We start from the raw sequence: 26682 nt of genomic DNA on the forward strand, positions 1-26682 counted from the left end.
TTCTGGGATTTTAAAGACACTTTTCTATTAGGGTATCATTGCTTTATAATGCTGTGTTAGTTTCTGCTGTACAACAAAGTTAGTCAGTTATATGTGTACATATATCCCCACTTTTTTGGATTTCATTCCATTTAGGTCACTACAGAGTATGAAGGAGAGTTCCTTGTGCTATAGAACAGCTTCTCATTGGTTATCTTTTTTATATGTATTGAAGTATATATGTCAATCCCAATTTCCCAAATCATCCCAAACATGCTTGCCCCACTTAGTGTCCATGTTGTTCTCTACATCCACGTCTCTATTTCTACCTCACAAACAGGTTCACTGGTACAATTTTTTCTAGAATCTGCACATTAATATACAATATTTGTTTTTCTCTTTCTAACATATTTTACTTTATATGACAATCTCTAGGTCTATCCACGTCTCTACAAATGACCCAATTTCATTCTTTAATGGTTGAGTGATACTCTGTTGTGTGTGTGTGTGTGTGAGTCATTCGGTTGTGTCACTACCTTTTGTGACCCCATGAACTGTAGCCTGACAGGCTCCTCTGTCCATGGAATTCTCCAGAAAAGAATACTGGAGTGGGTTGCCATTCCTTCTCCAAGGGATCTTCCTGATCCAGGGGTTGAATGCAGGTCTCCTCTTAGATGGCCAGGTCGATGCCCATGTAGGAGATGATGCCCAGAACCCGCGTGGGGCCCTTCTAACTCCAGAACTGCCACTCACAGTCCAGCAACCTCTTTTACTGCCTGTCAGGCAAAGGGTCAGCCACGTCTTCAGGACCTCCATGGGGTAGATGATGGATTGGGATGTGGTGCCAGCCAGGGAGCCAGCCGCAAAGCTCTCTTGCACATGCAGTGTCTGCTGTTGCCCCTGGATGGCCTGCTTGATCTGCTCATAGGCCATGAACTTGATGGCCGACTCAGGTGCAATCTTGAGCACATTAATCCCGTTGCCATACCACAGGGGGTGCACGCCCCTCTCTTGGATCATGCTCCTTCTGGAGGCCCCCCCTAGGAGGTTCACCCAGTTAGTCTTGGAGGCGTGGATCTGCATGAAGACCTTGAGATGGTCCAGAGGGGCTGTGTCTCTACAGGACATGGTACCTGCCACCGCGTCCACCACCAGCTGCTTCCACCACACCCCAGCCAGCTTCTCCTGCTCCAAGAACTCATCTGGGATTGTCAGGCACTTGCCAATTTTCAGGACCATGGAATGCTTCCAGAAATACAGCATGTCTTACATGTTCTCCAGCGAATGCAACAGGAACTGGTCACGCCACTGCTGCCAGTCAATGGTCATGGTGCTATCTACCACGTGTCTATGCTGTGCAGGATTTTCTCTGCCTGCTCCAGCTAGATGGAAATGCCTGGGGCTCGGAAACTCTGCTGGATCTCAGAGACGTTGAAATGACCATCCCGATTGCGGTCCAGACTGGAACAGAAGTAGAAGGCGTTGTCCCTACTCCTGCAGGTAGAGGATAAACTCCTCCAGGTCAAGGCCATCATCTGGGTCAGTGTCACCCTCAGGGGAGATGCCCTGTTGGGCGCTGTGGTCTGGGTGGCCCCCACCCAGCCAGGCCAGTCCCTGGAGCAACTTGCGGATGTCCACGCAATCATGCTTATTACTGTCCAGCTCCTTGAAGAGAAGACCCCAGCCCTGACGCCGCTTGGCATTGCCCCATCCCCACCCCCACCCCAACCCCACCCCCACCCCTCCCTACAGGGCACCTGGCCATGGAGGGGAAGGGAGGCCCAGCGGTGGCCTCAGCCGCTGCTTGACAGCTTCCCCTCCCCTCCCTTTCCTGGGGCCCTGCCAGCCTCAGCGCTGCCTGCCCGGCCCTGGCACTTGTAGAAGGCAGGGACTGTATGTATGTATGTATATATATATATATATATATATATATATATATATATATGTATACACACACACACATCTCCTTTATCCATTCATTTGATGGGCATTTATGTTGCTTCCACTGTAAATAGTGCTGCAATGAACTACGGAGCTTCCTTAAAAAGTGAAAATTGAATTATCATATGACCCATCAATCCCACTTCTGGGCATATACCCAGATAAAACCAAAATTTAAAAGGAGACTTTACTGAAGGAGATATTTACAGTGGTATAAGTAAAGTTAAAGAAATTCACAAAGAATGGGAACAGGAAGGGAGTAATGAGAATGAGAAACCATTGCTATCCAGGGGGTGAAGAGGCAAGGGAGGGACTGGTATTTTCAGAGCTTAGGGAGAGCTAGAGCCTCCAGAAAGAAAGGCCTGATGGAAGCTGTGGCTGAAAAACAGCTCCTCAGAATTCGAATTTAAAAATCACCTTGAGTTACTATTAAATAGAAAGTTCTGATTATGTCTCTCTATAATATTTAAGCCTAGATTTTGCAGTTTTAACAAGACCTCAAGTGAGTCCTGTGCTATTGGGGTTCCATCCTTGGGCCATGCTATAAGAAGCAAGGACATAGAGAAACTTAATCACTGCCACACCCAAGACATATAAGCAGAGAAGCGTCTAGCTCCCTGGCAGCCCAGATGTTAAAAGAGTCTGCCTGCAATGTGGGAGACCCAGCTGATCCAGGAGATACCCTGGAGAAGGAAATGGCAATCCACTCCAGTACTCTTGCCTGGGAAATCCTATGTATGGAGGAGCCTGGCAAACTACAGTCCATGGGGTCACAAAGAGTTGGGCTTGACTGAGAGACTTCACTTGACTGTTGTCACTTCACTTCTGCGGTTTTAACAAGTCCTCAAGTGATTTCCATGCTATTGGGGTTCCAGTCTTGGGCCATGCTATAAGAAGCAAGGACACAGAGAAACTTAGTACTGCCACATCCAGGGCGTATAAGCAGGGAAGCATCCAAAAAAAAAAGTGTTCCTTGTTCATGTGTAAATAGCTGATGAACCTTTCCCTCCTCTACCCTATGGAAACTGTATATAGGGTAGAGTTTCCTGATGTAAACTGGATTCAGAGTAGATGAGATCAAAAATCCCTTTTTCTTTACATAATACTATACTATAAAATGTATGGATGTGAGAGTTGGACTGTGAAGAAGGCTGAGCACCTAACAATTGATGCTTTTGAACTGTGGTGTTGGAGAAGACTCTTGAGAGTCCCTTGGACTGCAAGGAGACTCAACCAGGCCATTCTGAAGGAGATCAGTCCTGGGATTTCTTTGAAAGGAATGATGCTAAAGCTGAAACTCCAGTACTTTGGCCACCTCATGCCAAGAGTTGACTCATTGGAAAAGACTCTGATCCTGGGAGGCATTGAGGGTAGGAGAAGAAGGGGACGACAGAGGATGAGATGGCTGGATGGCATCACTGACTTGATGGACATGAGTCTGAGTGAACTCCAGGAGTGGGTGATGGACAGGGATGCCTGGCGTGCTGCAATTCATGGGGTCGCAAAGAGTCGGACACGACTGAGTGACTGAACTGAACTGAATACTATAAAACTCATTTACCCAAAACTAAAATTAGATTTATGGAAGTGAACAGAACATAAAGGAAAACATGATTTCAAACGCAGTTTTAAAACACATTGCCATGAAATAAGCATCCTGTCTTCAAAACTTACTACATTAGGCTTAGAGAAATAATGGAAAATATACAAACCAAAATACTGTAGCACCTATTTCTGGATAATAGAATACCAGAGATTTGTATTTTCCTCTTGTTTAGAGCTTCCCCCACCCCCACTGTTTCTATACTTAACATGTATTATAGCAAAAATAATGTAAATTTAAAAATGGACAAATATAGATATTTGATAATATTTAAATTCAAAAGTTGCTTTCTGCATATAGTTCTAAGTGACAGATACCTCTAATATTTTGAGAAAAATATTTAAAACATGAATCATTATATTACTTACATGTGTAAAGCTTCTAGAGTATCATAGTAAAATAAACTTTTGTACCATAAATAAATCATCAAAGTTGAGATTGAAAGCTTCTATAGAGAAAATGGGTTGCTGGAGAAACAGACACAATGCATCCCTTATTACAGATGATTCTTTAGCTGATCAGGCAAACATGAGTGTCACTCTGTCCAAAGAATAGAGGAGAAAAAGACCATGAGCTATTACATGTACAAAAGAAAAGCTCTTTTATTTCTACCTGTGGGATTATCCTATGATTTAACATTTGGCTCTGTTCTTCCCAATCCCTCATCCCAATAAGACAGTACTTTTTATAGCTATAACAGTCTTTTTTTTATTTTTTTAAGGCTACCACTCCAGTATTCTTGGGCTTCCCTTGTGGCTCAGCTGGTAAAGAATCTGCCTGCAATGGGGGAGACTTGGTTTGATCCCTGGGTTTGAAGGGTCCCCTGGAGAAGGGAAAGGCTACTCACTCCAGTATTCTGGCCTGGAGAATTCCATGGATTATATAGACTGTGGGGTCACAAAGAGTTGGACATGACTGAGTGATTTTCACTTTCATTTCCAGAACTTTTAACTTCTGTTTTGACATAGCTTCCAAGTTTCTTTAACATTTCTGAGAATTTTGATATGGTTCTTCTGTTAATATCTACCATTCAAAGTAAAGGGATGGTGGAGGAGGGCCGAGGAAGTTACAGAAAGTTTTATATATATATATATATATATATATATATATATATATATATATATATATATATATAATCTCCAAGAAAGAGGCCACTGTATCTCCTATTTTCTTATGTGGGAAAATATGCATAAGTGAGATTAAATCTGAATAAAAAAAGGAGAGTCAGAAAATCATTCTTAATGTCAATATCTTCAAAGTCTTGACAGAAAATTATTTACTCTCAAACTTAGGATCTTATATATAGCCAAATTGGCATTAAAATGACATGGCAAAGCAAAGCCTTTTCCAGAAAAGTGAAGATTCGGAAAATTTCCCTGCCTAAAGCTGTGCCTGAAAGAAATTCTAAAACTGATATTCCAGCAAACTAATTAAAAAAAAAATAAAAGGAAGATATGGAACTTAAGAAAGAAAGTTGAGAGAAAACTAGCAAAGAGTAAATACATAGCTAAGAATAATTTTTGTCATAAAAGTGAAAGTGTTAGTCATTCAGTCGTATCCAACTCTCTGCTACTCCATGGACTGTAGACTGCCAGGCTCCTCTGTCCATGGAATTCTCCAGGCAAAAATACTTGAGGGGGGTGCCATTCCCTTCTCCAGGGGATCTTCCTGACCCAGGGACTGAACTAGTTCTCCTTAATTGCAGACAGATTCTTTACCATCTGAGCCACCAGGGAAGCATACAGAATTATGCAATTATTATTTCAGTAGCAATCTCTCTTCTCCCAGCTGTAGATACTGGGAAGGGCTCTTTCCTTCCTTTCCAGTAGCGCTTCCTTGGCCTCTACCTCAATTGCCTAATCACTGTGCTATGTTAATAAATACCATGGTAATACTACAATTGATGTATCTAAAACTAAATTCATCATTTCATAAATTTCATCACTCCTACTGAGTTCAATATTTTCTTCTGACTGATTCGCAGATCTTTAAGTTAGCAGATGACTGCTGGTTGCTTTCTATTTTGTAGTATTTCTAAGAATTTCTCCACAGGAAAGTTGTGATTCCAATTACTGGTCAAAAGACACTACAACCTAAGACAGTGTGGTGTCAGGCACCCATGAGAATACATACATTTTTCTTTTCTGGTAAAGGAAACCTTAGCATTTGTACCTACCAGTACCCTAACTTGAGGTAACTGTAGAATGAGAGAGCCAACCATTGTATTTCTCTGTCTGACCTTCCCCAAGCTCCACTCATATCTAGGAACCCTAGAAGTTCTAACTGTCTCTAAACTGATTATTGGGATTTCCACAGGGACATCATGTTAGGAACTAGCTCCTAACTGTGGAATATAAATCTTCTGTTTTTCTCCGGTGGCTCATTATGATGATGCTTCCTGTTAACTAAAGGGATCACACCAGTGCCACACCAGTGTACTGCTTAAACTCACAGAAGCCAAGTGAAGGCTACTGTTGCCTAAGGCCAGAATCTTGGATACCTTTGCCAATAACTCACATTTTCTCTAGTGTTGGTCCTAAAGAGATCACTGCCATCGCCAGCCTAGCTACTGCAGGCATCTGTACCTCAGCCATCTGCAACTGCCAAGCTTGCTTTAGCTGTAAGACTTCCACAATGGTGAAACAGTGCTCTCAGAGTCCATGGGAGTGATAGAGTAATGAGATTTATTCATTTATTCTACTCTTTCCTGAAGAGTCAGGCCTGAGTGCACAGGAGATAGGCCAGTGGAGACAGGGGTGAAGCCATATTATTTCTCTACGAAGCACTCTTGGTGAACACAGTCATCTTTTTTTGCACTGGTTCCACTCTCTTTCCCTCCATGTCCCTATACCCAGGATTCAAACAGTCCATCCAAACTGACTTATAAAGAGCCCATTTGACCCAGCCCTCAGATGAGTGCAGATCTCCTTGAAATCTAAAATTATCTTCAAGCTGAATCTCTACCAAAAAAAGAAAAAGAGGGGAAAAGGACATTTAGAAAATTATTTCTGTTCTATCTGCTTTGTATTTCAGAAACTGCTCTCAAAATTAAGTTCAAAAAGAATAAAAAAAAGGAAGAAACAGATGGAAATGCTAGTGATATGCTGAAAATAGTAAAAAAAAAAAAATCAGAAAAACAAACAAATAAAAAAACCTGATGATCATACATACATTAACTTTATAATAGTATTTACAAAATGGTAAGATAAAGCAGCTAGAAGGCATGCTGCCAGCGGGCTGCACAGCGCTGATTTCTGCAGTGCCAGTGAGTCTGTGCAGCAAATCTTTGGGAAAGAAAATGGTGGGGTCTAATGTTAGCAGCGGTAGAGCAGCCCCCTAGGGAAGGCCTGTATAGATAACACAATAATAACTGCAGGGTGGACACCAGAGGTTACATAGCTGTTAGCTGCATTTGAGAAATCAATTAGGTAGGCCACTGAGAAGTTTAAACTGAAAAGAGAGTTATTTGATATTTTAGTAGAGAAACTCACTAGGATATATGAAGTAGAGTTTAAGAAAAATGATATTGAGGAAAAATATTATTTTAGTATGAGTATACTCATATGAGGAGAAGGCAATGGCACCCCCACTCCAGTACTCTTGCCTCGAAAATCCCATGGACGAAGGAGCCTGGTAGGCTGCAGTCCATGGGGTCGCTAAGAGTCGGACATGACTGAGCGACTTCCCTTTCACTTTTCACGTGTTGGAGAAGGAAATGGCAACCCACTCCAGTGTTCTTGCCTGGAGAATCCCAGGGACGGGGGAGCCTGGTGGGCTGCCGTCTATGGGGTTGCACAGAGTCGGACACGACTGAAGTGACTTAGCAGCAGCATACTCATGTAAGTGAGTATATGCATATACTCATATACTAGGAAACAGATTGTTAGAAATTTTAGGAGGAACTGAGGCAGATGCTAAGAGAAAGATATTTATTGCTTATGTAAAAATGGCTTCAGGAATACTTTTTTAAAAAAATAAAAATGATGGACCAGGAATTAGAAGATTTAGAACTGAAATCAGATTGTTTTCCTTTGAGAGTATCAGTTTTCAGAACTGCAGTTCTTGAATAAAAGTTTCTCTAAGTTGGATCTTGGGAGAGGTTGAAGAAGTGGTTGTAAGAATAATTGTCAAAGAGCAGACTTTCTACTGAAAAACCCTTGCTTCCTTTGAGTTTTTTTTTTTTTTTCATCTGTAAAGAAAAGAACATCTAACTTTCGAATATGGTTTTAGATTAAACAATGTACCTAAAACCACGTAGAGCTTCCCAGGTGGTCCTAGTGGTAAAGAACCCACCTGACAATGCAGGAGACTTAAAAGGTATGGGTTCAGCTCCTGGGTTGGGAAGATTCCCTGACGGAGAGCACGGCAACCCACTCCAGTATTCTTGCCTAAATAATCCCATGGACAGAGGAGCCTGGTGTTGCTACAGCCCATTGGGTCACAAAGAGGTTGACTGAAGCGACTTAGCACACAAAACCAAATAAAATCACCTAACACTGATTTCTATTTGAGAACATCTATGCACTAAAATGACTTCCCTGCTAGCTCAGGTGCTTAAAAAAAAAAAATCACTTGCAATGCAGGAGACCTGGGTTCAATCCCTGGGCTGTGAAGATCCCTTGGAGAAGGAAATGGCTACCCACTCCAGTATTCTTGCCTGGAATATCCCATGGACAGAGGAGCCTGGCAGGCTATAGTCCATGGGATCATAAGAGTTGGACATGACACAACTTAGTGACTAAACCACTACCACCATGCACTAAAAATACAATGGGTTTTTATTTTTAAATTATTTTCCCAAGTTAGTGTTTGAGAAGTTTCAAACATACAAGAAAGTTGAAAGAATGGTACAGTAAACTGTGCAAACTCTTCACCAAAATTCTTCAATTCTTAACATTTGCTCATATTCATATTCCTTTATTGTGTTATAACTAAAATATCTTAGGATGCATCCATCTCCTAGAATAAGAATATTCTTCTACATAACCACATGTTAAAATACTCTAGAAATTTAACATTGATCTTATTATCTAAAATGGATCCCATATTTAATTTTACCCCATCACAATAATAATATCCTTTGTAACCTTTTTGAATTGTTTCTTTGTATTTTCAGTTTTTTACTTTGTTTTTATTCCAAAAAGCAATCAAGGATCATACACAGCATTTATTGGTTCCCAGCATTTTCCAATGGGATTGCTATATGGCACTAGTGGTAAAGAATCCACCTGCCAATGCAATAGACATGGGTTCGATCCCTAGTTTGGGAAGATCCCCTGGAGGAGGAAACGGCAGCCCACTCCAGGAAGCTTGCCTAGAAAATTCCACAGACAGAGGACCTTGGCAGGCTACAGTCCCTAGGGTCACAAAGAGACACGACTGAGCACAGAGTTCATAAATAATAATTTCATTTCCAAATTAATAACACTGGTTTTTTAAGTCTCTAAGCCCACTTTCTTTCAATTTGGATTATCTGATTGTTGCCTCATGATTACAAATAGGAATTTTGGATTTTGGTTGGATAATGCTTTCTTAGTATTGTGTACTTCTCAGTCCTTCAACTATGGAGAAAAATATGTTTGTCCCATTATCAGGGAGACTGAATGACTTCAGGTGATGCTAGATTTCTCAATTATAAAGTTATTTTTGTTAAGGCAAGTTCATGTGCCAAATGCTGAAGTTTTGAGCAGAGAAAGTTAATTGCAGGCCATGAAAGGAGATAGGTGACTCTTGCCCTAAAAAGTCATGAACTCCCCAAAGGGTTTCAGCAAAGTACTTTTTTTTTTTTTTTGGCTGCACTAGGTCTTTGTTGCTATGCAGGAGCTTTCTCTAGTTGCGGTGTGCAGGCTTCCCATTGTGGTAGCTTCTCATGTTGCCCAGCAAGGGCTCTAGGGCATGTGGGCTTCAGCAGTTACAGCTCCTGAACTCTGGAGCACAGGAGTAGTTGTGGCTGACAGGCTTTGTTGTTCCACAGCATGTAGAATCTTCCTGAACCAGAGACTGAACAGATTTCCCCTGCCTGGCACTTTTAAAAGCCAGGTGAAGGGAGGTGGGTCACAGGGTCTGTGATCAGCTTGTGCACAATTCTCTGATTGGCTGGTGGTGAGGTTGCAGTGAGGTGTCACAGGGGTTAGCATTCTCAGTCCTTAGGCTCCAGGAAGCCTGGGGCTATGTGTTCAGGGTCTTCAAGTCATTAACACCTTCCAGTGGGGGCAGGAGTTCAAGGCTACAAAACAACTCAAGAAATTTGCATCACATACTATAATCTGGGTACTTCAGAGAGGAGCTAAAGCAGAGAATGTAGAAGGCCTGTCCTGGGAAGACCCCCTTAAGGTCCTTCTAGGTTACACCTTTGCTTTTTCTAAGTATTAAGCAATATATGGCTGTGATAATATGTTTTTCATAAAAAGGGTATTGCAAAACTCTTTAAAAGACAATTTTTAAAAATACTTAAAACATGAAGCAAGTCAGTTTAAATATTATCTCTTACTCTCATTGCCATCCTCCCAGCTGAATAAATGTAATCTTTTTAGCCCTAATCTCTTGATATACTAGGGAACACTATAAATCCCAAGGTAGTCTCTTGCATAGCGATAATAGAAATTGGAATAAAAGTAGTTTGGGTATATAGGAGGTGAAATGTTGTTTAAAATTTCTCTTTCTAAACAATACATTTGTGAGTTCTTGAATATTTATTTTCAGAAATGATTCAAAGTGTTGGTGCTGGAGGTGAGTGAAGCTGGCAGCTGCAGCTCTATTTCAAGGTCCTTTGGGATGGGTAATGCTGTGGTCATGACTCAGAAACACAATTTTCCCAGCCCCGCTTCCTTCAATTACATGAAACTGGAACCTGTTTTATATCTCTTTGACTGACTGAAAGTCCCACTAATGTCAACACCATACCCCCAACCAACACACATGATCCTTAGAAAATAATAAGACAATCCACATTTTTCTGCTGAACCTCAATTTTTTTTTTTCTTGCTGCTGATGGCAATAGCCTGTAACTCTACCTCAATCCTTTTTCTTAAAAAAACAAAAAAACCCCCACTAAATGCTGCCTGTCATTTGGTAACTTACCAAATGTTTCCATCTCTCTTTTCTTCCTTTTCCTTCCTACTCTATCAATGACTCAAATGCACATCTAAAAGTAAATTAAATGTATATCCATATATAGTTTAAATTATAGAATATTCCTCACTTAGTGTATTATATTATAAAGCTAATTTAAATATATGAATATCAAAACTGGAGAAATTAATGTAATAGTTTTCAAAGATTTTTACTGAAATATAATTGACGTACAGCACTGTGTTGATTTCAGGTATGCAATATGATTTGCTGTTTGTATATATAGTAAAATGATCAGCTCAGTAAGACCAGTTAACATCCGTGTCCATGACCCTGCATAGTTACAACTTTTCCCTGTGATGAGCAATTTTAAGATCGCTTTCTTAGCAGTATTAATGAGTATAGTCCCCGTGTGGTACACCTTCACACATTCTTCCTACTCATTCTCTCCCTTTCCTTGTTGATCTCATATCTCTTTAATGGATTTAAATGGAAAAATTTGTTTCTTTTGAGATAAAAATAGACATGGGTCTTAAATATGGGCTTCCGATTCCAACAGGTTAGGATCCTACCTACTCCATCCAGCCTTATCTTTTACTGTCTGTCTCATACACTTACCCGTCTTCCAGTTTCTTGAATAGGTGTTGCTCTCTCCTACTACAGGGATTTTACACATGTTATTTTATCTTCTGGAATATACCTCATTTTCTTCTGCTTCCTATTCTCATCTGGATAAATGGCCTCTAAATTTCTTGTTATAGATTTCTAAAATAATCACCTATCCAAGATTTTGTTAATTAATTAACTAATGGAGACATTAGTAAGATATTGTAACTAGTTTGAAAGAGATTTCAAAGAACACACCAAACATCCATGTATATACACACACCTGTGTGCTGTATGTTCTAGTTGTCTCAGTCTTGTCTGACTCTTTGAGGCTCTATGAACTGTAGCCCAGGCTTCCTTGGTAGCTCAGCTGATAAAGAATCCAAGTGCAATGCAGGACACCCTGGCTCGCTTCCTGAGTTGGGAAGTTCCCTTGGAGGGAGGTTCCCTTGGAGGGAAGTTCCCTTGGAACTCCCTTGGAGAAGGGATAGGCTACACACTCTAGTGTTCTTGCACTTCCCTTGGTGGCTCAGATGGTAAAGAATCCACCTGCAATGTGGGAGACCTGGGTTTGATCCCTGGGTTGGGAAGATTCCTGGAGGAGGGCATGGCAACTCACTCCAGTATTCTTTTTTTTTTTTTTCTACTCCAGTATTCTTGCCTGGAGAATCCCCATGGACAGAGGAGCCTGGCAGGCTGCAGTCCATGGGGTCACAAAGAGTCAGACATGACTGAGTAACTAAGCTCAGCACAACATAGTGGACAGTAAGCCAGATATAGAACATGCTTCTCTTAAGTCTCCTGCATTGGTAAGCAGTTTCTTTACCACTAGCACCACCTGGGAAACCCATACATACCTCTACATGTGTGTGTTTGAGTGTGTGTTGTGTTGTGAGTGTTGTGTGTTTGGCTGTTTGTACATGCTTATTTATGGAGAGAGACAGGCAATGAAGAATGCTGAGATGAGTTTATAAAATTAGGTAAAGATGATCAGTATCCACAGGGCAACAATCAGTTGTATTCTACTGGATGAAATATGTTTGTATTTCTACGGACAAGAACCATTTGCATTATAATATGTGTTCTACAACTTACGAAAGAGTGAAATGGCTCAAATATAATGAAAAGTGTAGATAATCTAGAGTGGTCCTCTGGTCATGACTTCCAGTGATCTTTTACGCTTCTTTCCAAGTCTGACCATTTTCCTCAATCATCTCCTCCATCATGATCATAAAATCTCAAAGCTTACTTCCCCTAGAAATAAGATTAAGATATTGAGATTAGTGAAGTCATAAAGTAAATTCTCTTTGAAAGTTTTCAAGGGATATTAGATCAGATTTTTAAAAGCCTGTATAATTTACTCTCCCAAGGGAATAATACTAAGCCTAAGAAACTCCACCAGATTTTTCTCGCCATACATGTAAATTTTGATGAATGCCTTCCTTTGCTATGTCAGCAAATTTACTAATTTTCATGTCCTACATGACTTTCTTAATTCCTGTAAGGCTGGGACCTGGTAAGCCAGGTACCAGGCCAATTTTCCTAACGTCTCATTTGACATTGACTCCAGACATAAACGATTTTTTTTTTTCTTAAAAAGTGCCTATCCTACTTGAGTTAATCAACATAATTAAAGTTCCTTGGACTACAAGGAGATCAACCATTCCCCCCAAATGAAATCAATCCTGAATATTCATTGGAAGGACTGATGCTGAAGGTGAAACTCCAATACTTTGGCCACTTGAGGTGAAAAGCTGACTCATTTGAAAAGACCCTGATGCTGGGAAAGACTGAAGGTGGGAGGAGAAGGGGATGATCAAAGATGAGATGGCATCACCAACTCGATGGACATGAGTTTGAGTAAGCTCTGGGAGTGGGTGATGGACAGGGAAGCCTGGCCTGCTATAGTCCATGGGGTCACAAGAGTCAGACATGACTGGGCAACTGAACTGAACTGAATTGTCAAATATAATACTCCAGAAAAGGTCTTGGTTATGCAATTGATTCCCCAAATTGTGTTATGATAAGATATGATAAATGAAAGACAGATTCTTATTGATCCCCAATAAATAATTATTTGCCAAAGTAATAAAAAGTAAGAAGATTTAGTAAGAGATTCTAGAAATCAGAATCAGACATGATTTTTAAATATTTTATTTTAGTTTTTAAAAAATAATTATGCATTCAAGTTAAGTAGAAAGAGAAAATACAGCTTTTTAAATCCAGATAAATATGACAATGAAACAATATCAACCACATTCAGACAAATAATCATAATAAAATGTCCCTCATCAGCTCATTCAGTCCTATCTAATTGAGTCTTCACTTATTGGATCTTTGGTAAGGAGTCTGTTTTCATAAACCCCTTTGGCTTTTGGACTAAAATGAGTTCTGAAAGTCTGTCTCAGTCCACTGGTACAGTATGAAAGTTTTATAGCTGATGTGAGTTCAGAAGCCTATATTTGAGAGTTTAAAGTATCAAAAGCTCAAAGTACCTGGTACTGTAATTTCCCACAGGCTTTGAGACTGTCCTTGGTTGAAGATTATATCAAAGCCCTCAGTTCAGTTCAGTTCAGTTCAGTCACTCAGTCGTGTCCGACTCCTTGCGACCCCCTGAATCGCAGCACGCCAGGCCTCCCTGTCCATCACCAACTCCGGAGTTCATTCAGACTCACGTCCATCGAGTCAGTGATGCCATCCAGCCATCTCATCCTCTGTCGTCCCCTTCTCCTCCTGCCCACAATCCCTCCCAGCATCAGAGTCTTTTCCAATCAGTCAACTCTTGGCATGAGGTGGCCAAAGTACTGGAGTTTCAGCTATAACATCATTCCTTCCAAAGAAATCCCAGGGCTGATCTCCTTCAGAATGGACTGGTTGGATCTCCTTGCAGTCCAAGGAACTCTCAAGAGTCTTCTCCAAGACCACAGTTCAAAAGCATCAGTTCTTCAGCGCTCAGCCTTCTTCACAGTCCAACTCTCACAGCCATACATGACTACTGGAAAAACCATAGCCTTGACTAGACGGACCTTAGTCGGCAAAGTAATGTCTCTGCTTTTGAATATGCTATCTAGGTTGGTCATAACTTTTCTTCCAAGGAGCAAGCCTCTTTTAATTTCATGGCTGCAGTCACCATCTGAAATTATTTTGAAGCCCCCCAAAATAAAGTCTGACACTGTTTCCACTGTTTCCCCATCTATTTCCCATGAAATGATGGGACCAGATGCCATGATCTTGGTTTTCTGAATCTTGAGCTTTAAGCCAAATTTTTCACTCTCCTCTTTCACTTTCATCAAGAGGCTTTTTAGTTCCTCTTCACTTTTTGCCATAAGGTAAACTCTAAATTAAAGTTTAGGTAAACTCTAAATTAAAATAAAATCTCACTTTAGATGACAGAGTTAATGGCTGTAATTTATTTAATAATATAACCCAAAATATCAATATGGAAAAGATCACATTTCTCTTTCAAGGTAGAGAATAATTTAGAAGAATTCTGATGAGTGTTTCTGCAGGTAAAGCATAGTATAGTCAGCCATAGCATTGATACATCTCCAGGGAATTCCTATGGTGGCATACAAATTCTGAAATATATACATTAATTTACCTACACACATTTAACATAGGAAGATCTTGTTTCTCCTAATTGGACAGATTTTCCCATGTAACAATTTACAATAGTAGCATGGTAAAGAAATCTAATTCTATCTAGCATTTCTCTGGGGGAATTTCAAAGTTGGTTTTAGATATTAAAGTTATACTGAGACTTTCATTTTATTCCTTTTACATATATAAAATTTGATATTAAGACAAACTCAAATTATTTATCAGAAAAAAGAATGACACTTATTAAGAAAGGATCATCCATGCCTAAAGATGCCTATTTAATCGCAGTGAGAAGAAAGCATTTAACAATACACATGGATGGTAATGTAATTATGAAGAACCCTAGGTCTTTCATACATAAGAAAATTTTTTTTCTTTTTTCTTTAATATCAAAGCATATTTAATTCAACATAAAGCATAAGAAAAGTGTTTTCATAAAACATGAAATCTCTGCTGAGGAAATCAGGTGAAGCAGGTAAAAAAATATTTCACAAAGTAGTCAAAGGCATTAGTCAGTAAACCTAGAAAGTAATTCTAATAAGATTAAGTGAAATTTGACAGACTTCTATTTAACACCTTTCCTCACTTTACAGACTTAGATATTATATTCCACTGCAAATAAAATTTGCTTCTCAAGCTTTCTCTTTCATTAGTCTTTTTCATAGTATAAAACTAACTGACATTTTATTTGAGGACAGTGGTTCTTGCTTGGGTCTGAGAGTTCAAAAGTATTTTCAAAATAGTATTAAGATGTTTTATGTTAACAGACAATGTGTTAATAATTGTTATAATGATTCAATAAATACAAATGTTAATTTTCCATTTTAACATCCAATTAAATATTAAAAATTATAATTCCGGTAAACAAAAGCTGTTTGGGCTCCTTAGAGAATTTTAAGAATTTTGGTCCAGAGACCAAAAAGATTGACAACTGCTGCTTTGGGCCAAAACACTTCTTTTTTTCTTGGAAAACAAAAACAGTCCCACATACACAGTTTGATGTCTTGGCTTTTATTGCTCTTAGTACAACTTCAACTAATTAAATTAATTATGAGTATAGGTATTTAACCGTAAAACCATCACAACAATAAGATAACAGGGACTTCTATCGCCCCCGAAAGTTTCCTTGTGGCTTTTTGTAATCCATCCTGCTCTCCATTCCCATTTCCAGATGGGGGATAGCTACTGATCTGCTTTCTGTCACTGTAGATTTGTTTGTATCTTCTAGAACTTTATCGGGAAAGGAATCATACAATATGTATTTTTTCTAGATTAAAGCATAATGATTTTAAGATTTATTCATGTTATTCTGTATATCAGTACTTTGTTCTTTTTGTAGCAGTGTTATGTTATCTGGATATACCACGATTTGTTTGGGTTTCCCAGGTGGCTCAAGTGGTACACAACCTGCCTGGCAGTGCAGGAGACGCAGGGGATGTGGATTCCGTCCCTGGGTCTGGAAGATCTCCTGGAGGAGGAAATGGCAACCTACTTCAGTATACTTGTCTGAAAAGTCCCATGGACAGAGAAGCCAGTTGGGCTACAGCCCATAGGGTTGAAAGAGTTGGACATATAATTTGTTTACCTACTTAACTATTGATGAGCCCCATGTGTTGTTTCTAGTTTTATAAGTCAAGTTGTTAAGTTAGTATACAAAAAAATTATTACCTTTAACCACAGTAAGTAACTGCTCTTTTACAATCAGGGCACAGATACATGAAAATACCTGGCAAATGACACCGTTTTAGCAGCTGAGCAGAACCCACGAGCACAGGCATCATACCTTTCAGCTACACACATCCAGTTCTCACCTTCTAAGTGTGTCAAATATGAGCACTTACGTTATCCTGACTGAATGCACTAGTCTCTCTGTAATACATAGAGGTAATATCTAAACTTAAAATTATGCTCAGTAAACGATGTTTCAGTATTCTATCTTACTCAGAAACTATTTAGCTATTTAGATTATTTAGTTAAAAGAATAGACTCAGGAAATTCACTTAATAGGGGGTGTATTTGCAATTCACTAGAAGTGAATCAATGAATAAGCTTCTCTGTTATCTTTATTATGTTGAAGTACCATGGAGAGTCAGAAAACCTGATGCAACTCCAAGACCAATGTCATTAATTACAGACTTTTTCTGAGTTTAGGTGCTGAAGAAAAAACTCCTTGGGACGAGGAAATTATGCCTGTGTTTCCCAATCTATAAAACAATTGTGATTATTAAATGAGTTAGCTTGGTAAAATTGCTTAGAACTGTGTTTGACCCATGAAAGTGAAAGTGAAAGTGTTAGTCAGTCATGTTGGACTCTTTGTGACACCAATGACTGTAGCCCACCAGGCTCCTCTCTCCATGGATTCTCCAGGAAACAATACTGGAGTGGATAACGAGTCCCTTCTCCACGGCATCTTCCCAACTCAGGAATTGAACCCAGGTCTCCTGTATTGCAGGCACATTCTTTACTGTGTGAGCCATCAGGGAAGCCCCTATTTGACCCATAGTAAATGCTCAGTAAAGCTTAATTTTCATCATCATCTTTAGCATCATCATTGTCAGAAAAATCCTGATAATAGGTATTTAAGAAAAGATATTTAAAAAATTAAGTTCATACTCGGTTAGAAATGAATTAGTGACTGCATGATCACACCATTTTAAAGATGAAAATGCAGAAATTCAGAAGAATTCATAAATTTCCATAATCACAGAACTTGTTAGGACTTTGCTACATCATATCAGTGTGGGATCATATCACAATTCTTAGAATGCCAAAGACTACGATTTTAAACAAAACCTTCATCTTGGGATTAGTATCTGTGGCTCAAACTACCGCACAATTGCACTCATCTCACATGCTAGTAAAGTAATGTTCAAAATTCTCCAAGCCAGGCTTCAGCAATATGTGAACCGTGAACTCCCTGATGTTCAAGCTGGTTTTAGAAAAGGCAGAGGAAACAGAGGTCAAATTGCCAACATCCGCTGGATCATGGAAAAAGCAAGAGAGTTCCAGAAAAACATCTACTTCTGCTTTATTAACTATGCCAAAGACTTTGACTGTGTGGCTCACTGGAGAAAATTCTGAGAGAGATGGAAATACCAGACCACCTGACCTGCCTCTTGAGAAATCTGTATGCAGGTCAGGAAGCAACAGTTAGAACTGGACATGGAACAATAGACTGGTTCCAAATAGGAAAAGGAGTACGTCAAGGCTGTATATTGTTACCCTGCTTATTTAACTTCTATGCAGAGTACATCATGAGAAATGCTGGACTGGAAGAAACACAAGCTGGAATCAAGGTTGCCAGGAGAAATATCAATAACCTCAGATCTGCAGATGACACCACCCTTATGGCAGAAAGTGAAGAGGAACTAAAAAGCCTCTTGATGAAAGTGAAAGAGGAGAGTGAAAAAGTGGCCTAAAGCTCAACATTCAGAAAAAGAAGATCATGGCATCCGGTCCCATCGCTTTGTGGGAAATAGATGGGGAAACAGTGGAAACAGTGTCAGACTTTATTTTTTGGGCTCCAAAATCACTGCGGATGGTGACTGCAGCCATGAAATTAAAGAACGCTTACTCCTTGGAAGAAAAGTTATGACCAACCTAGATAGCATATTCAAAAGCAGAGACATTACTTTGCCGACTAAGGTCCGTCTAGTCAAGGCTATGGTTTTCCTGGGGTCATGTATGGATGTGAGAGTTGTACTGTGAAGAAGGCTGAGCACCAAAGAATTGATGCTTTTGAACTGTGGTGTTGGAGAAGACTCTTGAGAGTCCCTTGGACTGCAAGGAGATCCAACCAGTCCATTCTGAAGGAGATCAGCCCTGGGATTTCTTTGGAAGGAATGATGCTAAAGCTGAAACTCCAGTACTTTGGCCACCGCATGAGAAGATTTGACTGACTGGAAAAGACTCTGATGCTGGGAGGGATTGGGGGCAGGAGGAGAAGGGGACGACAGAGGATGAGATGGCTGGATGCATCACTGACTCGATGGACGTGAGTCTGAGTGAACTCGGGGAGTTGGTGATGGACAGGGAGGCCTGGCGTGTTATGATACATGGGGTTGCAAGGAGTCGGACATGACTGAGCAACTGAACTGAACTGAACTGAACTGATGTGTGGCTCAGCTGGTTAAGAATCTGCCTACACAGCAGGCGACCTAGGTTCAATCCCTGGGCTTGGAAGATCTTCTGGAGAAGGGAAAGGTCACCCATTCTTGTATTCTATTCTGGAGAATTCCATGGACAGAGGAACCTGGAAGGCTACAGCCCATGTGATCGCAGAGTCAGATGCAACTGAGTGACTTTCACTTTCCCTTTCATGCTATGACTGGCGAATGCTTTTCCTCTAGTTATAGTGTATAGCCAGGTTAGGTGAATGGGTTAAGTTTAGAAAGGGGGTTTTTCAAGGAAAGTGTTTTTTGTTTGTTTGTTTTAAGTAAAAAGGTACCTAATCATGGGAAAATATTTGTAAAATACAAGAGTATATATAAAGAAGAACATGCTGCTAAGTCACTTCAGTCATGTCTGACTCTGCATGACCCCATAGACAGCAACCCACCAGGCTCCCCCATCCCTGGGATTCTCCAGTCAAGAACACTGGAGTGGGTTCCCATTTCCTTCTCCAAGCATGAAAGTGAAAAGTGAAAGTGAAGTTGCTCAGTCATGACCAACTCAGGGACCCCATGGACTGCAGCCTACCAGGCTCTTCCATCCATGGGATTTTCCAGGCAAGAGTACTGGCGTGGGGTGCCATTGCCTTCTCCGAAAGAAAAACATAAAGGTAATCTAATCTATAATCTTCCTTTCCATAACTACTCTAAACTGGCAGGTATTTCTTTTCTCTCAGTTTAGGTGTGTGTTTATTATTATTACTTTTATAAAATTGTTATGAAATTCAAAGTTCATTTATTTAATAAAGAGAAAATAGATACCTCTCTTGTTAGCACTTATATCTGGGCCTTTTCATTTTGAGTGTCCAGTTTTTCAGGTGTGAGAAGCTCACTGCACTTTAGCAATCTTTAGGGCATAAGGACAAACTGTCTTTTGATTCTTAATTTATTGCTTCACGGTTGTAATCTCCAGAGCTGTAGAGGATGTCCATCTCTTTATATTTAAATGTGTTCCCACCACAACACATTATATTTTCTTTCAGGTGGATTTTAGAATTACCTTGTCAAGATCCACAATATTGGCCCATTAAGATTGTAATTTCTATCATATTGAACCTATAAATCTTGAGAATTGTTATTTTTATATATTTATTTTTCTAAGATTTAGAAAAATCTGGATTTTATTTTCTATTAAAATATATTTGTTGGTAATTTTACAGAAGCTTGCTTTTTAAAATTATATTGACTCTAATCAAACTTTGTTAAAATTATTCCTGGAATAATTCATTAAATTTTGCCATTTTAGCTTTCTTTTTTTTTTTTTCCCCCTTGCTATTGCCATCTAACTAGTTACTGTTGATGTGGAGAAGATTCTGAAAAAAAATGAAACACAACACATCCTTTTCTCCAGTATTTCTGCTTCTTTATATTTTATGATTTGTTTCTGTAATGAGAATTTCCAAAACAGTATTCAAAACTGTTTTTCTATACTAAATCAGATCAATTGTTCTTAGATTTAGAGTTCTACCAGTGAGCATGGCATAGACTGTAGATTTTAGACAAAAAAATTAACCCTGGCATTTCATAGTGTTTCTCTTTTCAAGAACTAGTATTTTATCATATTTTATTTTGCATGCTTTCTTTTTATGTCTGATGGTGCATATACATGTATTTAGTGACCAGTTTCTTCTTTTTAAAACTGTTGTTCTTGGAATACGGTCACTTTGATTATGATGGTTGATGAGAAATGAGGGATAGAAAGGAGGACTGAGAGAGTTCTCCTCTATTGAGAACTCTAAGACTGAACACATTTTCTTATTTTTGAAAGAAAAGCACATCTTCCTAAACTAATTGCACAAAGCATTATATAATGAGGAATTATGTTTTCTAGTGGCCAGATTCTCTGATTCTTGAGACTTAGCCAGATGTGGAAGCCTAACTGCTATAACCACAAAACCCACAGAAATAGATTTTGGGCTGATGGTAAAGGCTTTGGTGTGTGGAGTCAGCAGCAACCATTTATCACTGAATTTTTCCCAAAGTGCTTTGGAAGCCAAAAATACTGGTAGTTGTGACTCAGGAACAATACATGTATAATTTGTTATGTGAACAAGAAGTAGTCTAAAACATCTTTTAAACTTTTGCTTTTTCCCTGAGTGTTCATTTGTGCATAATTTTGCAGAAAGTAGGCTATTAAAATGAAGCATTTAAAAATAAATGAACATAATTTGTATTAATCTTTCATTTGCCTTTTTAGCCATACCTACATTTATCTATTTGATCTAACACTCTTTAATGAATATTATTTCTCAGTCACTGCCAACAGTGGTAACAGATTATATAGTAGCTTAGGCAAAAATACAATGAGGACATTTTCATTTTATTTGGTGGTGGTGGGTATGTGTGAGAGTGTTCTAATCTTCATAAATAGAGTCTGGACATGAGAGTCCTATTACTTTTATTCTCTGTTCCCCTACTTTATTCTCCCCAAAGCAGCACAATCTTTCTCTTTTACACCTACAAGTATTTTTAAGGCATGCATTTATAAGAGCATACTTCTGTGTTTTAATAAAACATTAAATTTTATAGCAGGAATTGTCTATACAGCTTAAAGCAAATGCTATTCTCAACTTATATCTCTACAAGTCAGTTTTTAAAAGATAGACATACTTATATTTAAGCAATATTTTATAATTTATGAAATATCTTTGTTGGATTTAGAGCTAAGAAACACTTTAAAGATCATCTAGCCCAAATTTACCAGTGCTCCCAGAGCAGAAAGACAACCAAAACTGAGATGCCCAGCTGGGTATAGGCCTTTTAACCATCTCATTCATATTTACTCTGTCTTTTGCCATGTTCTGATGCAGTCTCACTACAAACAAATAAGGTGATAGATTGGTGTGCATTGACAGAGTTTGGCACATTATGTCTAAAGGCTAGTAATTTCTAATGATGACCCCCATCATCTAAAATTATGCATGCTTGTCTCTCTTCAATGTTTGAGGAAGAGCTCTCTTTAACTTTATTAGTATTAAGATGTGCTACTTGATTTTGGCAGTTGTTATAGAGATTTTAGGAGTGGAGACACTGACACATTAAGTATATACATCGATTTGATGATGTATTTTATTTTCTGAAAGTTTAAATGTGGGGGAAAAAACAATATATTGTAGTTTTTTGTGGTTTAAGGATTTCCTCTACCTAATCAGATCATGACATACATTATACTACTTTAAATCTTATTTAGATGCATATTTTGCTGTTAATCTCATTTTAAGAAATTGTATTATATGACCTAACGTGTAAAATGTTAGTTCAAAGAAGACATTCACAAAATAGAATTCCAGTTGTTCTCTTTTATTATTATCATTACTATTATTGTTATTACTTTTCATACTAAGTGCTAAGCTTTTAGTAAGATTCCTCCTTTTTCTCCTGGAAAAAGGAACTAGAAAATAATGTAGGTTCTCCTTTTACAAGAAACTTGACTTCAAGGTAGGTTCTGCACTTTTTCCTAGGAAACCAAATGGCCTGAAATCTCAAAGAGCTGTGTTTGGGATGCTCAGTTAAAGCATTGGAGATGCCATGCTTGTCTAGAGACATGAGGAAATTAATTTCCTACCAGAGCTTTGAATGCCCTGCTATAGAAATTGGTTTCTATTATTTGGTAAGTGTAATAAAATGTGCCACTGGGGGCAAAAGTAATCTTTGGTTAAGTTCAGTGTGCTAGTTCTTCAATTGAGATGTTTCCTCAGCCTCTTACCAGCTGTGAGACCTTAGGGAAGGAATATCTTTCTGTCTCTCTTCAGCTACTTTTTACAGCATCCAGAGTGAAAGGAAACATGTTTGTTCCTGAGAATTGTACAGAGGTAGAACTGTGCTGATTGCATTGGAGATGACTGCTAGTATTTCATAGAAGTTTTCAAGCTTTCTGAAATAAACTGTGTATTTGCATCTTTCAAACAGATACCATTTATATTAATTTTCTTCCTATTATTATCTAGTGTGAAGTCATTTTGGTTTAAAGTTTATGGTATGTTTTTATTCATTATAAAGATAGGGAAAAGAGAAGAACCTTGACATACTGTGGTTGTTCTTATCTCTCTGTCTGAAACGCATGAATTTAGGTGCCTCACAATTACTTTCTGAGGTGTATGATTAAAATCGTCTACATCTCAATCGTTTCACATCAGCAAGCATTTATTTATACAGTATTTTTCAAATTTCTTATCACTCTCTTCCTCTTAAAATTAAAATAAAAATTGCTAGTAACTGGAAATAAGGCACAGATATTCAGGAAATGTAATTTGGCAATAAATGCTGTTTTAAAGTACACTGCATGGTTTGTGGATAAATATTTCTTTAATGTGTGTAATTACTGGATCAGCAGAATAAATGTGGTCATGTCCTTGTAATTAATACATTGTCAAAAGTTCATTTAAGTATAATAATTTTACTGGGAAAATGCTGTCTATGTGTTTCCTGCAATAATTTGTTAAATTAAGTGCAATAAATATAAAATTACTCTTAGGAATATATTTATTTTTTTCAAGTTCTTTTTTACTAGGTGTCACATAATGCTTTTAGGAAGCCCTTCCATATCTCCCCTTTACACTAACACGTACCTCTTCAATTAAAAGCCCTCAAGCAAGGGTAAGGATAGATACTAAATATTACAATTAACTTTTCTATAAATTTCACTTTATCTTTAGAATTATTATAATATAGTGTATATTGCAGCTTAGGTTGAAAATATTTAGCCAGAAATCATGCATGCAGACTGCCAGGTGGTCTTGGCCTTAATACAGAATACCGGTAAAGTATGCTGTCCCCTTCTGCACTCAACTGAATATTTCTCTGTGGAGGTTGGAGTTACAGCAGTACAGAATTCTAGAGCTGGAAGGGATCTCAGACATCACCCTGTGCAACCCCTTCATTTGATAATCTTGTCACCTTGCTCCAAGCCCTCCATACAAGGATGCAGGCCTCTGCTAAGTGAAACGACTGTGGGCACGCAAGGAAGACATGATGAATTAAAGGTGCTTTCTTTTTAATGTTATGGCCAAAGGGCTGCAGAGAGATGTGTTTTCCATTGCCTGACATTTTACTTGTGGTGGGCATGTAGCTGGGAGTTCTATAAATAAAGGGCAGTGAGGAAACTGAAGATACTGAGCAGGGTTGGGAGAAGAATGCACTGTGTGGAAAACATGGCTGGAAGTCGTATGCAGCTAGCATACGACTTGTTATTTTAGCTCTACTCAAGTTATTGATGGATGAGGAATAAAGGATAAGATACAGGCTGGAGCAGGTAGGAAGGAGAATGGACAGTTGCTGAGTCCAGCCTAGACTGATAACTGCTGCTCTTAGATCCAGTAAACTGAGGTGGGCTGACCACTTGACAATGTCTTCATGACCCCTTTGTGCCCAGTTTTCTTTCTAAAAAATAGTCAAAAACTTTGACTCCAGATCAACATTTCAATTATTATACATTTCAATCAGTTTCCCTTTGAACTTCTATAGGTCTCATAATCACTTATGAGTCCAAAGTCTAGCCTGCTTCAGAGAATATACCAACTTTACAATTAAATCAGGTTTTTCTTATTTTGCTAACTTGCCCTCTAATAGACTACCCACCCTCTATACACTAAAGTACCACTAACTTTAATTTACTGTTTGCACTTGATGTTGACTGAAGAATGTTAAATAGGAAAGAGTTACTAGAATTGAGTGAGGTAAAACAAATTCTTAAAATTCAATATTAAACATTGTGACACCTAAAAACGTATTACCATTTCCCATCTTGGAAATGATTGCACTGATTGTTTCTCTCTTACACTGACCTCTTCATGTAAAACTCGGACTCTCCTTTCATTCCTGGTTCTTGTGTATATCTCCTTCTTTCATCATCACACTCTTTCTGTCTTGGGCTGATTTTTCCTACGCTAATGAAGAATCGTTCTATTCTGTCTTTATATTGCCCTCTCGCCAAGCTCACACACTGATGGGCTCATCACCTACACAGATATTTAACAATATTCCTAAACAAGAAGCCATAGCCTTTTATTATACTACTCCCTAATAATACAAAAATAGCACAATGTATTCTTATACTAATTTCTTTTCCTTTCTGATCATTTAAGTCTTATTTGAGCAACCATAGAAAGCATATGGGGTTTCCATGGTGGCTCAGATGATAAAGAATCTGCCTGCAATACAGAAGACCCAGGTTCAGTCCCTGGGTCAGGAAGATCCCCTGAAAAAGGTAAGGGCTACCCACTTCAATATTGTTTCCTGGAGAATCCCATGGAGAGAGGAGCCTGGAGGGCTACAGTCCATGGGGTCACAAAGAGTTAGACATGACTGAGCGACTAACCCTTTCACTAACTTTTTCAGAAAGTATATAAGGTGGGGAAAAAAGGGGAACCTTCACAATGCATTGCATGAACATAAAATCTAGTTGTGAAAATATGTAGCAGATAGAATAAACAGAGAGAGAAAAAGAGAGAGAGATAATGCTGATAACTAGCTGGGAAACAGAAAATAACCAAGCTGTTGGTTATAATCAATTAAGCACGAGGTACTGTACAATGATATAAATATATGAATGTTCAGAGAGTAAAGAATTCAGAGGCTGAGTTGGTAGAATTTTCTGGGTAGTTTCAGTGCATAGTCGTGGAACATGGACATGGATAACAGTTGTTTTTAGATCCAATGAACTGAGGCAGGTTGACTTTGAAATTAATTAACCTAAGCTTTTGAGCTCTTCACTTGCATGGATCCTTGGTACTGGTAGGGGCTCTGACAACATGCTTGTATGGTCCTATATTTGCATTTATGATCAAAAGTTATAAAAGTAGTTTAGCTGATTTAACCACACTTGGTAAAACTCCTGCCTATTTTCCTTCCAATTTCCTCTGCATGTCCCTCCCTCTTTATCAAGTGGTATTACAGCAGTCATATCCTGTTTGGGGATCTTACTCAGGGAAAGTTTAGTTGGTGATACATTAATTTCAGTTTAATGGATTACGTTTGTGTGTTTCACAGCCACTTTTTCAGAATTTCCAGATAGAATTCAGTACATTAGGTAAATTTTAATTTCAGGTAATGAATAGATAATTCAGTTGTAAGTATGTCCAAAAAATCATCTGTTCATATGGATTACAAGCTTCACTGGCCAACCCCTATTTTCCTTTGCTAAGTCTTACTGCAGCACACTTGCGTGTTTGGTTTCTGCTATTCATCCTGGTGGGGAATGGCCACCAGGTGTGTGTCTCATGCACTCTGCCTACTCCCCACTCGTCAAGTCCCAAAGGTGTGGGTTCAGAGGTCATATGTCAAAATGGTCATGGTCAGTGCTGCCCTGGCACTGGAAGAATACCTGTCTGTGGTGGAAGAGAAACAAGGTTCAGAATCTCCTACATCAGAAGCTATATTGTGGAAACATGTTCTCAAATTTACAGCTCATAAATTAAAAAAGAAAAAGAATCTCACAGAAGTTTCCCCAAATTTGACAACAGTGCTAATAGTTCACATGCTTTGATCAACAATGAACGGTGATCCTGAAAATAAGTCTTCTAAACTACCAATATAGAAAAAAAAAAATCAGATATACTATAAGGGAGATTTTATTATCTTTTCATTGTATAATAAATGATAATCATTAAAATATTATAGTTCTATGAAGAGCTAAAGAATATGCGACCATAAATTGGAGGGGAAAAAGATTTTAGAGATGGACCAGGTAGTCAATTGATACAATTATTATTTTTC

General features: G+C 38.6%; 1 pseudogene; it reads right to left on the reverse strand.

The window, feature by feature from the left end:
* Positions 1-709: 709 nt before the first annotated feature.
* LOC138433138 (mitochondrial adenyl nucleotide antiporter SLC25A23 pseudogene) overlaps positions 710-26682 on the reverse strand; it is a 169370-nt pseudogene continuing 143397 nt past the window's right edge.

Source organism: Ovis canadensis, chromosome 2 (genome assembly GCF_042477335.2).
Source record: "Ovis canadensis isolate MfBH-ARS-UI-01 breed Bighorn chromosome 2, ARS-UI_OviCan_v2, whole genome shotgun sequence".
In the NCBI taxonomy this organism is placed as follows: Eukaryota; Metazoa; Chordata; class Mammalia; order Artiodactyla; family Bovidae; genus Ovis; species Ovis canadensis.